This window comes from Artemia franciscana, chromosome 7 (genome assembly GCF_032884065.1).
Source record: "Artemia franciscana chromosome 7, ASM3288406v1, whole genome shotgun sequence".
Lineage (NCBI taxonomy): Eukaryota > Metazoa > Arthropoda > Branchiopoda > Anostraca > Artemiidae > Artemia > Artemia franciscana.
This window is the reverse complement of record NC_088869.1, coordinates 47,067,043-47,078,690: the sequence shown is the minus strand read 5'-3', so window position 1 is coordinate 47,078,690 and position 11,648 is coordinate 47,067,043. Positions and strand designations below refer to the sequence as shown.

The following is an 11,648-nucleotide window of genomic DNA, read 5'->3' as shown; positions in this document are numbered from 1 at the left end:
TCATTACATGCATTCCTCTTGTTACCCATCGGATCAAAAACCAAATAGATTTTCTTTTAAAATCAAAATCAAAAGCAGTGTTTAAATTAAAAACTAACAGCAACTATGCTTTGCATAAGGGTGGGACTGCCCCTTCGTCAACCCCTTGCTCTTTATGCTGTTTTATATTACTTTGCTAAAGCCGTTTTCGAGTGCAGCAAATACAGTTAGTGGACATTTGCCAGTGTTATATTCACTGATTATCTTTCAAAATCTTTGAATTGAGAAAAATAGTGTTTGAAGCAAACTCCCATCAGTAAGCCCTTTCGTTCTTGAGGCATTGCAGAAACCACTCTTTAACATCATATCCATTGCCCTTGTCCTAGAGCATCTGTGCTTGAAATATTAGGAAAATTTATAATTTAGCGTAAAAAGCAAAGGGTTAAAAGGGGGAAAATTAGTAGTAAAGGATGGTTCCATTTATTTCAGATCAATTAGACCGGTCAATTCTTACGACAGCTATTTGTCATTAGTATCAGTAATGTGTCCTCTTTTTTTCTCTCCACTGCTAATGGGCCGCTTTAACATACTTGAGAGCGATTTAAAAGCTCATTTAAAAGGAAATAGTTATATCTAAGTGCTTTTTTAAGTACCAAAATACAATGTTAAGCATTAAATTAGTTAAAGTCATGCTTTCATCCATATTGAATTAATTAAAAATATATGCTAAGGACAGATGTTACAAAAAGTGTTAGTTCACAACCTATGCTATATGCTACCCATACTTCGTACCGAAGCTTTATGTAGAAGCGTAATGTAAGAATATCATTTCTGTCTGCTTCTGCTTCTTAAGCAGCCTGCGTCAATGATACTGATCTCCATGGTGGTGCAATAAACCAACCAATGCTTTGCACAGGTGCGAACATCGACCATGTTTAACTTTGACAATTTTTTTGAAGAATCAAAGTTTGTTTAGATAAAACATCTGTCACCTGTTTGATTCTATGTAAGCATTTTATTTTGTGATGCAAAAAATCATGTTTGAACTTCTTCAGAAAAATAAAATTTCATTTTATTTCATAAAAAGCTCGTACGGATCCTCTCCAAAATTTTCTAGGTTCGGAAATGGATTTCTTTTATGTTTACCTGACGAATATAGACCAGGTACAAAAGTCGGAGCTGTTCCGGCGCTGTAAAATGGTTTTGGGTCTCTGCTCCGTCAAACCCTCCTTCTTTCGACCCAGTCGCCAAAATGGCTCTGCATGCAGAGCCTCATAGCGGTATCAGGGTGGACCTTTCACAAGTTTGCCTAACTCGAACCGTGACTAAACGATTATGTTGGGCGACATTGGGGAGTAACACCCTCGAGGAAATTATAATCTAGTAAACGATATAACATTTGCACTGGGTTGTGATTGATCGACAACTCTTCTGTTTGTTTTGGTAAGCTTTTTTGGCCTGAAAAAACCCTTCCTAGCTAAGTTATGTAATTATAGGCTGCCTATCGATATTAGTATAACATTTGCGAGAATGAATTGGAGGTAATAGTTTTGGAATTATATGTGCACGATTTCGACTCTTTTTCATAGAAGAGCATCGCCAAGGGTGGAAAACCATGTTGTGACCAAGTTGGGCCGAGTTTTGCCTAAAGCCTCTATTCATGCTGGATGTCCCATTGACTTCTTGCTGTACGGCTCTAATCCGGCTTAAGTGCTTTCTTTAGACTCGAGAAGGTGTATCAGTCCCTGTCCTGCACTGGTTTCCGGACCGTGTTTTTCCTGAGGCCATAATAATTTCAGCGATTTAAATAATGTAAAAAACACAACTTCGAATGGTACAAGGTTAAAAAAAACTATCGTATTAACATTTTGACTGACGACTTCAGATGTTTCAAACTGGACCTATTGGGAGTTTCAGAGGCATATCGCAGTGATAAGAAACGCAAAATTAGGTGAGGTATAGAATTTATATACTCAGAAGGGAAAGATGGTGTTAATAGGCAGAGAGTAGTGCTCGCTCATGATGAACAAGGAAGCTGCTAAGTCCTGCTTATGTTCGGAAGGTATCAAACAGTTCGTGATAACCAACTGTAGTAAGGAGCGACCCGGCTCAATAGTAACCGAAACTCTAAAAAATGGAATTTTGATACCAATAGTCAAACAGTTCGTGGTAACGAACTGTAGTAAGGAGCGACCCGGCTCAATAGTAACCGAAACTCTAAAAAATGGAATTTTGATACCAGTAGTTACATCAAAAGAATCGCATTTTAATGCTGATTTTAAATATATAAGTTTCATCAAGATCAGTTATACCCATCAAAAGTTACGAGCCTGAGAAAATTTGCCTCATTTTTGAAAACAGGGGGAAACACCCCCTAAAAGTCATACAATCTTAACGAAAATCACACCATCAAATTCAGCGTCTCAGAGAACCTTATTGTAGAAGTTTCAAGCTCCTATCTACAAAAATGTGGAATTTCACATTTTTTGCCAGAAGACAACTCACGGATGCGTGTTTATTTGTTTTTTTTTTCCAGGGGTGATCGTATCGACTGAGTAGTCCTAGAATGTCGCAAAAGGGCTCATTCTAATGGAAATTAAAAGTTCTAGTACCCTTTTGAAGTGACCAAAAAATTGGAGGGCACCTAGGCCCCCTCCCATGCTCATTTTTTCCCCAAAGTCATCGGATCAAAGTTCTGAGATAGTCATTTTATTCACCATAGTCGAAAAACCTAATAACTATGTCTTTGGGGACGACTTACTCCCCCGCAGTCCCCGTGGGAGGGGCTGCAAGTTACAAACTTTGACCTGTGTTTACATATAGTAATGCTTACTGGGAAGTGCACAAACGTTTTCAGGGGGATCTTTTGGGTATGGGTGGGAGAGTTGAGGGGGGGGCTACGTGGGAGGATATTTCCGTGAAGGAACTTCTCATGGGGGAAGAGACTTTCAATGGAGGGGGCTCAGGATTTTCTAGCATTATTTAAAAAAAAACAATGAAAAAATAAATATGAAAAGCTTTTTCTGCTGAAAGTGAGAAGCAGCAATAAAACTTAAAACGAACAGAAATTATTACGCATATGAGGGGTTTACCTCCTCGTAATACCTCGCTCTATACGCTAGAGTATTTTTAGTAGTTTCAACTATTTCTTCTACGGCCTTTGTGATTCAGGGGTCATTCTTAAGGAATTGGGACACAATTTAAGCTATAATGTAAAGAGCAAGGTATAGACGAGGGGTGAGCCCCCTCATATACGCAATAAAAACATACGAATATTGAAGTTCGCTACGTAATCTAATTCGTAAGTTACGTATATTTTTTACTTATGAAAACGTTCGTAAACAATTATAAGTTATAGTTGCCTTTTTAAGTAATCAAAAAATTGGAGGGCAACTAGGCTTCCTCCCTCGCTCCTTTTTTCTCAAAATCTTCCAATTAAAACTATGAAGAATCCATTTAGCCCCAAAAAATTAATATGCAAATTTCGTTTTAATTATTTATGTGCGGAGAGCCAAGATCAAAGCATGCAGTAATTCAAAAACGTCCAGAAATTAAATAAACAAGTTTTTTTAAATGAAAGTAAGGAGCGACATTAAAACTCAAAACGAACAAAAATTACTCCGTATATGAAAGGGGCTTTTCCTCCTCAACGCCCCGCTCTTTACGCTAAATTTTGTTACTGTTTTAAAATGTAGAGTTAAGAGAAAGAGTCAAACTTTAGCGTAAAGAGCGGGGCGTTGAGGAGGAAAAGCCCCTTTCAAATACGGAGTAATTTCTGTTCGTTTTAAGTTTTAATGTCGCTCCTTACTTTCATTCGCCCCTTTAGAACCGACTGACTGAGATAATGGCGACTCAGACAGATTTTACTTACGGCTACAGGAACAAACAGATTATCGGTCCTGTTAATAATAGAGTATTAGCTAAAATATTTATTTTGGAGGAAGAATTAGAGACAGGGCTAAAAGGATTTACAAATAACATTGCTTCGGCTGCTGATAGCACGGTAATTGAATTTTTTAAATATGATGGCTGTGAATTTAGAGATAAATAACTGAAGATTATGAACATGATTTTTGAAACGGGGAAGTCCCTATTGATTTTAGGAAAACTTTATTTAAACCCCTGTATAAGAAAGATGATAGGAGTTATTTTGGTAATTATAGAAACATTAGCTCAATTTCTGTAGGTAGCAAATTACTTAGACTGATGACACTTTTTAGACTTGGAAATGCTGCAGATAAAGTTTTAAGAGGAAAATAGTGTGGTCTTAGGAAGAGAAGAGGATCCATTGACTGAATTTTCACTCTTAGAATAATAATTGAGAAGTACCTGAGTCATCAGAACTCTTTTGTCCTCAGCATTATAGATTAAGTCGATTGAGATTATGCTGAATATTTAAAGGTCGTAGATGAAAAATTTAGTAAAATAAATGATTTTTAGAGGTTTTGATAGTTCAGAGTGGAAGAATAGGTTGAAAAACTGAATTTAAGAAGACTAAGCCGCTAAGACTGGGAAAAAAATGAACGTAAAGAGATGATATTGGATAACAAGAAGATCGACCAAGTGGACAACCTTTCTTACTTAGGTAGTATTATTTGTAAAGATAGTGGTTGCTGCAAAGGTTAAAAGTAGAATAGTTTAGGTACGGTAGTTTTTTTTTTTTTTTTTTTTTTTTTTTTTTTTTTTTTTGTTTTTTTTTTTTTTTTTTTTTTTTTTTAACTAAAAAAAGTTTGGAAGAAGAGGAAGATATTTCTTTGAACCAAGATTAAAATTTTGAAAGTTATAGTGATAATAGTGGCCAAGTATGCTTCTGAAACTTGGGCACTTCGAAAGACAGAGGAGGATTTGTTAGATGTTTTCCAGAGAAATTGTCAAAGGATTATTGTGGGTACCTCTCTAACTAACGTATTTTAAAGATTAAACTATACAAATAACGGGGTTTTATCCCCCTTTCCAGGCCTGTAATGATAGAAGGGTAGAGATGGTTTGGCCATATGTTGCAGATGAAGGATGAAAGATTGTCCTTTCGGCCAACCATCTAGGATCAAACAATAAGTGAAAGAAATAAGTCGTATAAACTTCAAAAGAGCTAACTCGATTAGAAATGGAAAGGGCTAGTGTTCTTCTTTTTGATAGTCGAACAGGATTGGAGAGTAACTAACCCCCTCCCACGCCCACCATTTCCCAGAACACATCCAATCAAAATTTTGAGATAGCCATTTTGTTCGACATTGTTGAAAAGTCCGGAAATTGTGTCTTTGAGGATGACAACCCTATGCAGCCTTCGGGGCAAGAGTTGTAAGTTATGCCCAGGAGGAATATAAGGTATATATATAGAAAGGATGATCGTACAAAATTTGGAGGGGGCTCATTGGACTGGTAATCAGATGTTCTAGTGCCCTTTTTGAGATTGAGAGTGATCGGAGGGTAGATACTCCCCACATCTCGTATTTGTACGAAATGCATTTTTTAGAATTTTGAGATGGCCGTTTGTTGTCGTAGAAACTTCAAAAAGTGCTCATTAAATTAGAAAGGGCCAATGCCCTTTTTAATAGTCGAAAGTAATTGGAGTGCAATTAACCCCTTTCCCGTGCCCATCATTTCCCAAACACATCCAATAAAAATTTACGGATATCCATTTTGTTCAATGTAATTGAAAGGTCTGAAAATTATGTGTTTGAGAATGACAGCCTCCTCACAGCTTTCAGGGCAAGAATTGTAAGTCATGCCCTTGGGGAAAATAAGGTACACTCAAAACGAGCAAGAACTAACCTAAGTAGGGCTGACATACCCCATGCGTTCTCAACACCAGAAGATAATTTGCACTTTGCTGAAAACAAAATACATTTAAAATGTTTTCACTTTGTTTTTGCTTATGTAAAATTTGTTTACTAGATGTATCAAGGGAAAAGTCCTCCCCCTTGCACTCCAATTACAGCACGAGTTTCTGATGCCCTTTTTAAGAGTAACAAGATATAGGAGGGCAAGCAGCCGTTTTCTCAAGACCACTCATTTTCACAACGTACCCAGTCAAATTTTGAGAAAACCATTTTGTTCAGCATGGTAGAACGGTACAGTAACTATGTCTTTAGAAATATTAGGCATTTCAACCCCTTACAATTATGTAATTGGCCCATTATGCTTTAAAACTAAATGTTGCTTTGAAATAAATAAAAAGCATTATGTTTATGGTTGCCAATAAGACACCTAAACAATACATCGAGAATGACTTTGGGTATTAAGTTGAAACTTTTGGGAATACTACTATTAATACTTCTACAATTTATACAATTTAAACTTCTACTTCTACTTCTACAATTTAAATAAACAAAAAGAGTGGAAGTGTATCAAGGCTGTCAAAGAGCAAATATAGAATTTTTGGGAATGATATTAAGTTTCATTTTTCAAGTCATTTTCAGAAGCTATAAAATTATATTAAAAAATTCTGTTTGTCTCAGAATTAAAAATTGATAAAAAGTTTCTTCAACATACAAATAGCTGCCCATACTATGGATTCTTGCTGAAGAAAACTGAAAAGACATACAATATTATTTTTCCCTGAAAAAGACTACGTCAATAATAAACGAACAGGAATTATTTTGAAAACTTTTTTTTCACAAGATAAGTTTTTCAAAGACAAGTAAGAGCCAAGAATGAGCAAAAATAAAGTCAAATAATCTTCCAAGTGTATAACTACCGACAAATCTATCAACACTATCAACAAATAAATGAAACTCAAAACGAACAGAAATTGAAATAAATAGCGGAGTTAAACTAAAAACTAGTAAAAATTAACATGAGCGGGGCTGATAGCCCCAATGCCCTTTTAAGACCAGAACACATTTTGGGCTTTATTGAAAAAGATATACGTTTGAAATGTTTTTACCTTTCTTACTTTCATAAATGAAGAAGTATGAAAACCTTAAGGAAAAAATGCCCTTATATGTCAATTAAACTAACAATCCACGGTAATTTGTTTCGTTTCGTGTTTTCATTAAAGTGCATATTGTGTTCTGGTCTTAAGAAGGTATAAGGGTTATTAGCCTTACTTTTGTTAATTTTTGCTCGTTTTAGTTTGACTCGGCTATTTAATTTACTTTCTGTTTGTTTAGAGTTTCATTTATTTATTGATGGTGATTATTTATTGGAAATATTTTTAACTTTATAATACAAGAAAACCAATTAAACTGTGAGGTTTCGCACCACTATTTTACCAAATCAATTTGCACAGCAAGCTCAAAAAGATAGTATTCTTGGAATCAAATATATAATCTTGTCACGGCTTCTTCCTAACAGGCAATACACACTTGTATTAGAATGAAAATACATTTGTAGATTATATATAGATTTATTCTCATAGCTATGAGTTTTTTCTATACTTTTCGGTCATAATTTAGGTGTTTTCAGTGGTCGACCGACAATTAAGCAAAGGTGTTTTCAAATTTCTCAGACGATTTCTAGAAGAAACAGCTTACAAAAGCCGAGATTAATGTGAATTAACAGAAGTTTTTAAGGTAAAATGGGAAACAGTGTTTACAAATGTTTTTGTGTAAAATTCTAGTTTAGCTGCTTTTCACTCTCTCGGAAGGGGACAAAGTTAGGAAAATGAAACTTTCAGTAATGAATCCAGGATAAAAAACTGGGAAAATATTGCCAAGCTTCCATGTTAACCCTCTCCTGATTTCTGAGTCATTGAAATTTTCCTACTTGACAGGTCTATACTGGTTGAAAATTTAACAGAACAACATTTTACCATGATGTCCAGTTATCAGTTTCTTTTTCTCTGGTTTTGGTTCCAAAAATGTAATTCCTGTTATTTTTAATCCTCTTAAGATTTTAAAGGCTGTCAAAGGTCACTTCCCTCTAGAGAGAGAAGGAGTAGAGCTAGGTACTTCAAAATATCTTTGCAGGGAATACATTATTCCATAGGTTGATCCCTGGATGTTTAATTTTCCTAACCTAACATCTTTCCAAGATAGCAAAAGTAGCTAACTAGAATTTTACCATGTTTTTCATAGAAAAAAAAGCTTTAATAGATTTTAGGGTAAACATACTGTAGATTATCACGTAATTTCTTTTTCAACAATTACATAGTTTGGCATAGGCTAAAGGCTAGCTTCAGTAAAGAAAAATCATAAAGTAAAAAGAGCAATGCCATTAGATTCCTGGTCTTATGCTTTTTCAAAATGTCACAGTTTCTTCTCTGACAATGTCCCCCTCTTCTTGATTATGGTCCCATAGGCTATATAGCTGAGGGCTATATTCCTTTGCTGTTTTTCATCTTTTGATGCATTACAGGATAAAAGACAAAGGGTATTTGCATTTTTGAATTCAATAAATTTTGTTTTGTTTCATTAGTTAAAATATATGGTGAAATTCTAGTTAATTGACTTCTTGCTATCTTGGAAAGGGTTTAGGTTAGGAAAATGAAACTTTCTGGGATGGGTCTACAGGCTAGAGTATGTCCCAGGAAGGTATTTTTAAGTACCTACCTCTGCTCCTTCTCCCTCTAGAAGGCCCTGACCTTGATGACTGTCAAAAATATGTGTGTTATATAAGTGAAACCTTGCAAAATAGATCTTCTGCTTAATTGAAGTACAACAAAAATGTTTTCAGCTTCATAAACTTTCTCAATCCCATTTTATAAGGTTTTAAAGATATGCAAATACATTTCCTAAATTTTGGAAAAAAACCATTGATATTGCTCAAATTCTACTCAAATAACAGGAATTGCATTTTCAGAACTAAAGGTGGAGAAAAAGCAACTAGTAACTGAAAATTAAGGTAAAATGTTGTTTTGTCAAAATTTCAATAGGTAATAGACCTGTCATTTAGGCAAATTTCAGGGCCCCCTAGAGGGAGAAGGAGTAGAGGTGGATACTTTAAAATGCCTTCCCAGGACATACTTTAGCCTGTAGATCCATCCCTGAAAGTTTCATTTTCCTAACCTAAACCCTTTCCAAGATAGCAAGAAGTCAATTAACTAGAATTTTGCCAAAATATATTTATGAATGAAAATGTTTTAAAAATATGGACAACAATTGAAGAGAGCATTGTAGGCCTAGGCTAATTTGATTAGCCTAATAGAAAAATGATGCCTGCAGGCATTGAGTACCATGGGCACTTGATATTTTGAATGGAATCACTGGTGTCTAGGTTAAGAAAACTTTAGAGTGATTCACAATTTGATGTATATATCCTTGATTATTAAGTGTATTGCATACCCTCCAACATTCTGATATAGTTGTGCCAGGATAGATCTGATCATATGCAATTTTGAAAAGCATTTCTGTTGATTCCTCCAAGACAAGGACAATAAAAAAGCAGTTTTATCTTCTTTCTACACCCCCCCTCCAAAAAAATCTAATTTCCTTCAATAAGTCTTATTCTACTGTTCTTCCATTTGCCAATTTTACCCTTATAAATTTCAACAACTTTTCCTAGGCCTTCAAAATGCATTCTATTTTTATTGACAATGTCCATGCAAACATCATCCTAGGACAAGGACAATGAAAAAGCAGTTTGATCTTCTTTCTACCCCCCTCCCCCCAAAAAAGTATCCACTTTCCTTCAGTAAGTCTTGCTCTATTGTTCTTCCATTTGTTAATTTTACCCTTGTTAAGTTCAACAACTCTTCCTAGGCACCCTAAATGCTCTCTATTTTTATTGACAGTGTCCATGCAAATGTCTCTGCAATAATTCTGCCAATCTACAGTAATTGCTGAAGATATTTGAAGCTTATTCATCATTAGATTAACTCCTAGACAAACCCAGATTTCAGCACTTGACACCAAAAAATCAGCATTTCATGCTGATTTTTCCCTCATTGAAAGCATTGAGTTGCCATACCAACTCATTTTGCAATAGATTGAAATCATATTTATATTTTTGAATTTTTCTGTCTTCACATATTGTTATTTTTTTAGGGGTTAGAAGCTATTGTTGTTCATTCAAAATGTCTCTCCTTTCTAAAAGTTGTGAAATAAACTTAGCTTGGTAGAATGTAGTACAAAAATATTTGTAGTGTACCTACTTTAGGTGGATACTCTGAAAGACATACCTTAAGTTTCCTTAAATTACAGCTAGGAGTAATCTAAGGATTTTTTCCTTGTAGAGCTCCAGATTAATGACTTAAGTCATATAGAAAGTTCTTTAGTTACCAGGTGCTGTTCCATGTTTGGTGGCATCCTAGTTGAGTACTCTCTGGAGGACCACTCAGCATCTAATTCTGGTGGAGTATTAGCTGTCAGTAACTTTTAGGCTAAAATAGCATCCCCTCTATTTCTCCTGTAAACAAGTCTAGTGAGATTCAGCTTTGATAGTCTTAAAGGACAGAAAAAGCTCCCACGTGCCAGATGTCACTTTAGTGGCATGTCTCTGGACATCTTCAAGAACTTTTATGTCTTTTGAAATATGGGAAGGCAAGAGATATTCCAACTTCAAGCTTAGGATGCTCAAGTCCCTTATATTGAAGACTGATGACTTTAGTGGAACAAGCAGAAATAGTATGCTTAATCATTCCCATAGTTGAACTAGCCCCAGCAGCAGACCTCTTAGCATGATTGCTGAATTTTAGTTCATTGTCAATAGTGAAACCAAGATCCTGTTCATTATTTACAGATGAGAGTGGGTGGACTAAGAAAAAATAAGAGCAGCAAGGATTCAGTTGGCCAAAGTGAATGGCCTCAGCCCATTCACCCAGCAGTTGACAATTATTTTATATACATTATTTTGTTTTCACACATTCCATGCTAATTCTTTTGCAGCTCTGTAATTTATCTGTTTATTCAATAATATCTGTTAAAGCAGGGATTTACAAATGACAACTATGCAATAGAATAGCCTATGCTTACAATATTTTTTTGGAAGTTTTCATATGTATTTGTTGTTTTTAGACATTAGAAGCCATTTTTGTTTAATCAAAATAGCAGTCTCTACCAAAAGCTATGGAATAGACTTTGTTTATTAGAATGCAGTACAAAAAAACTACAGTGTACCTACTTTAGATTGATAAGATTCTCTGAAAGACATCATCCTGTTTTCACACACTTCCTACTAATTCTTTTGCAGCTCTATAATTTATCTATTTACTCAACAATAGTTGGTCAAGCAGGGATTTACAAATGACAACTGGGTCATGGAATATTCTTAGAATATGCTTACCACATGCTGTAAAATAATATTAAAGATAGCATTTAAAAAAAAAGAAAATCAATAGGATCTTAAAATGTCACCCTGACAACATTAAAATGTAGACTTAGTTTTGTTAACATACAACAAAACAGAACTCTTATTCTGAATGACAGTTTCATTCAATTTAATTCAATTGACAGCACACATGTTTCATTCAATGCACTAACAGTTATATCAAGACAGGGCATGTCTTGTATCAAGTGATGCAACAAGATATGTTTATATTCAAAGGTGCCCACATGATGGGAGTTAAGAAGACTTCAGCCCTAGAAAGGACAAATAATTTGTAGTTTCAATCTGCATTATTGAAGATCTTCCTCATCATCCACTGCAAATTTTCCAGTAAAAATAGTAGCCTACAGTATAACAAGATAATTACATAAAAAACATGGCAGATAATTTTTTTTTTGAATATTCAATTTTTGCCTAAAATCCAAAATGCAATCCAGCATTTTATTTTGTAAGCAGGAAAGTTC

The 11,648-nt window shown here is 34.8% G+C and overlaps 1 protein-coding gene across 1 annotated transcript in view; it reads left to right on the top strand.

Annotated features, from left to right (window-relative positions):
* Positions 1 to 7,394: 7,394 nt before the first annotated feature.
* The window catches only part of LOC136029381 (uncharacterized protein CG43867-like), a gene marked incomplete in the record, with an annotated part of 290,632 nt that continues 286,378 nt past the window's right edge, over positions 7,395 to 11,648 (top strand). Inside the window, 1 exon segment of the mRNA XM_065707702.1 lies at positions 7,395 to 7,493.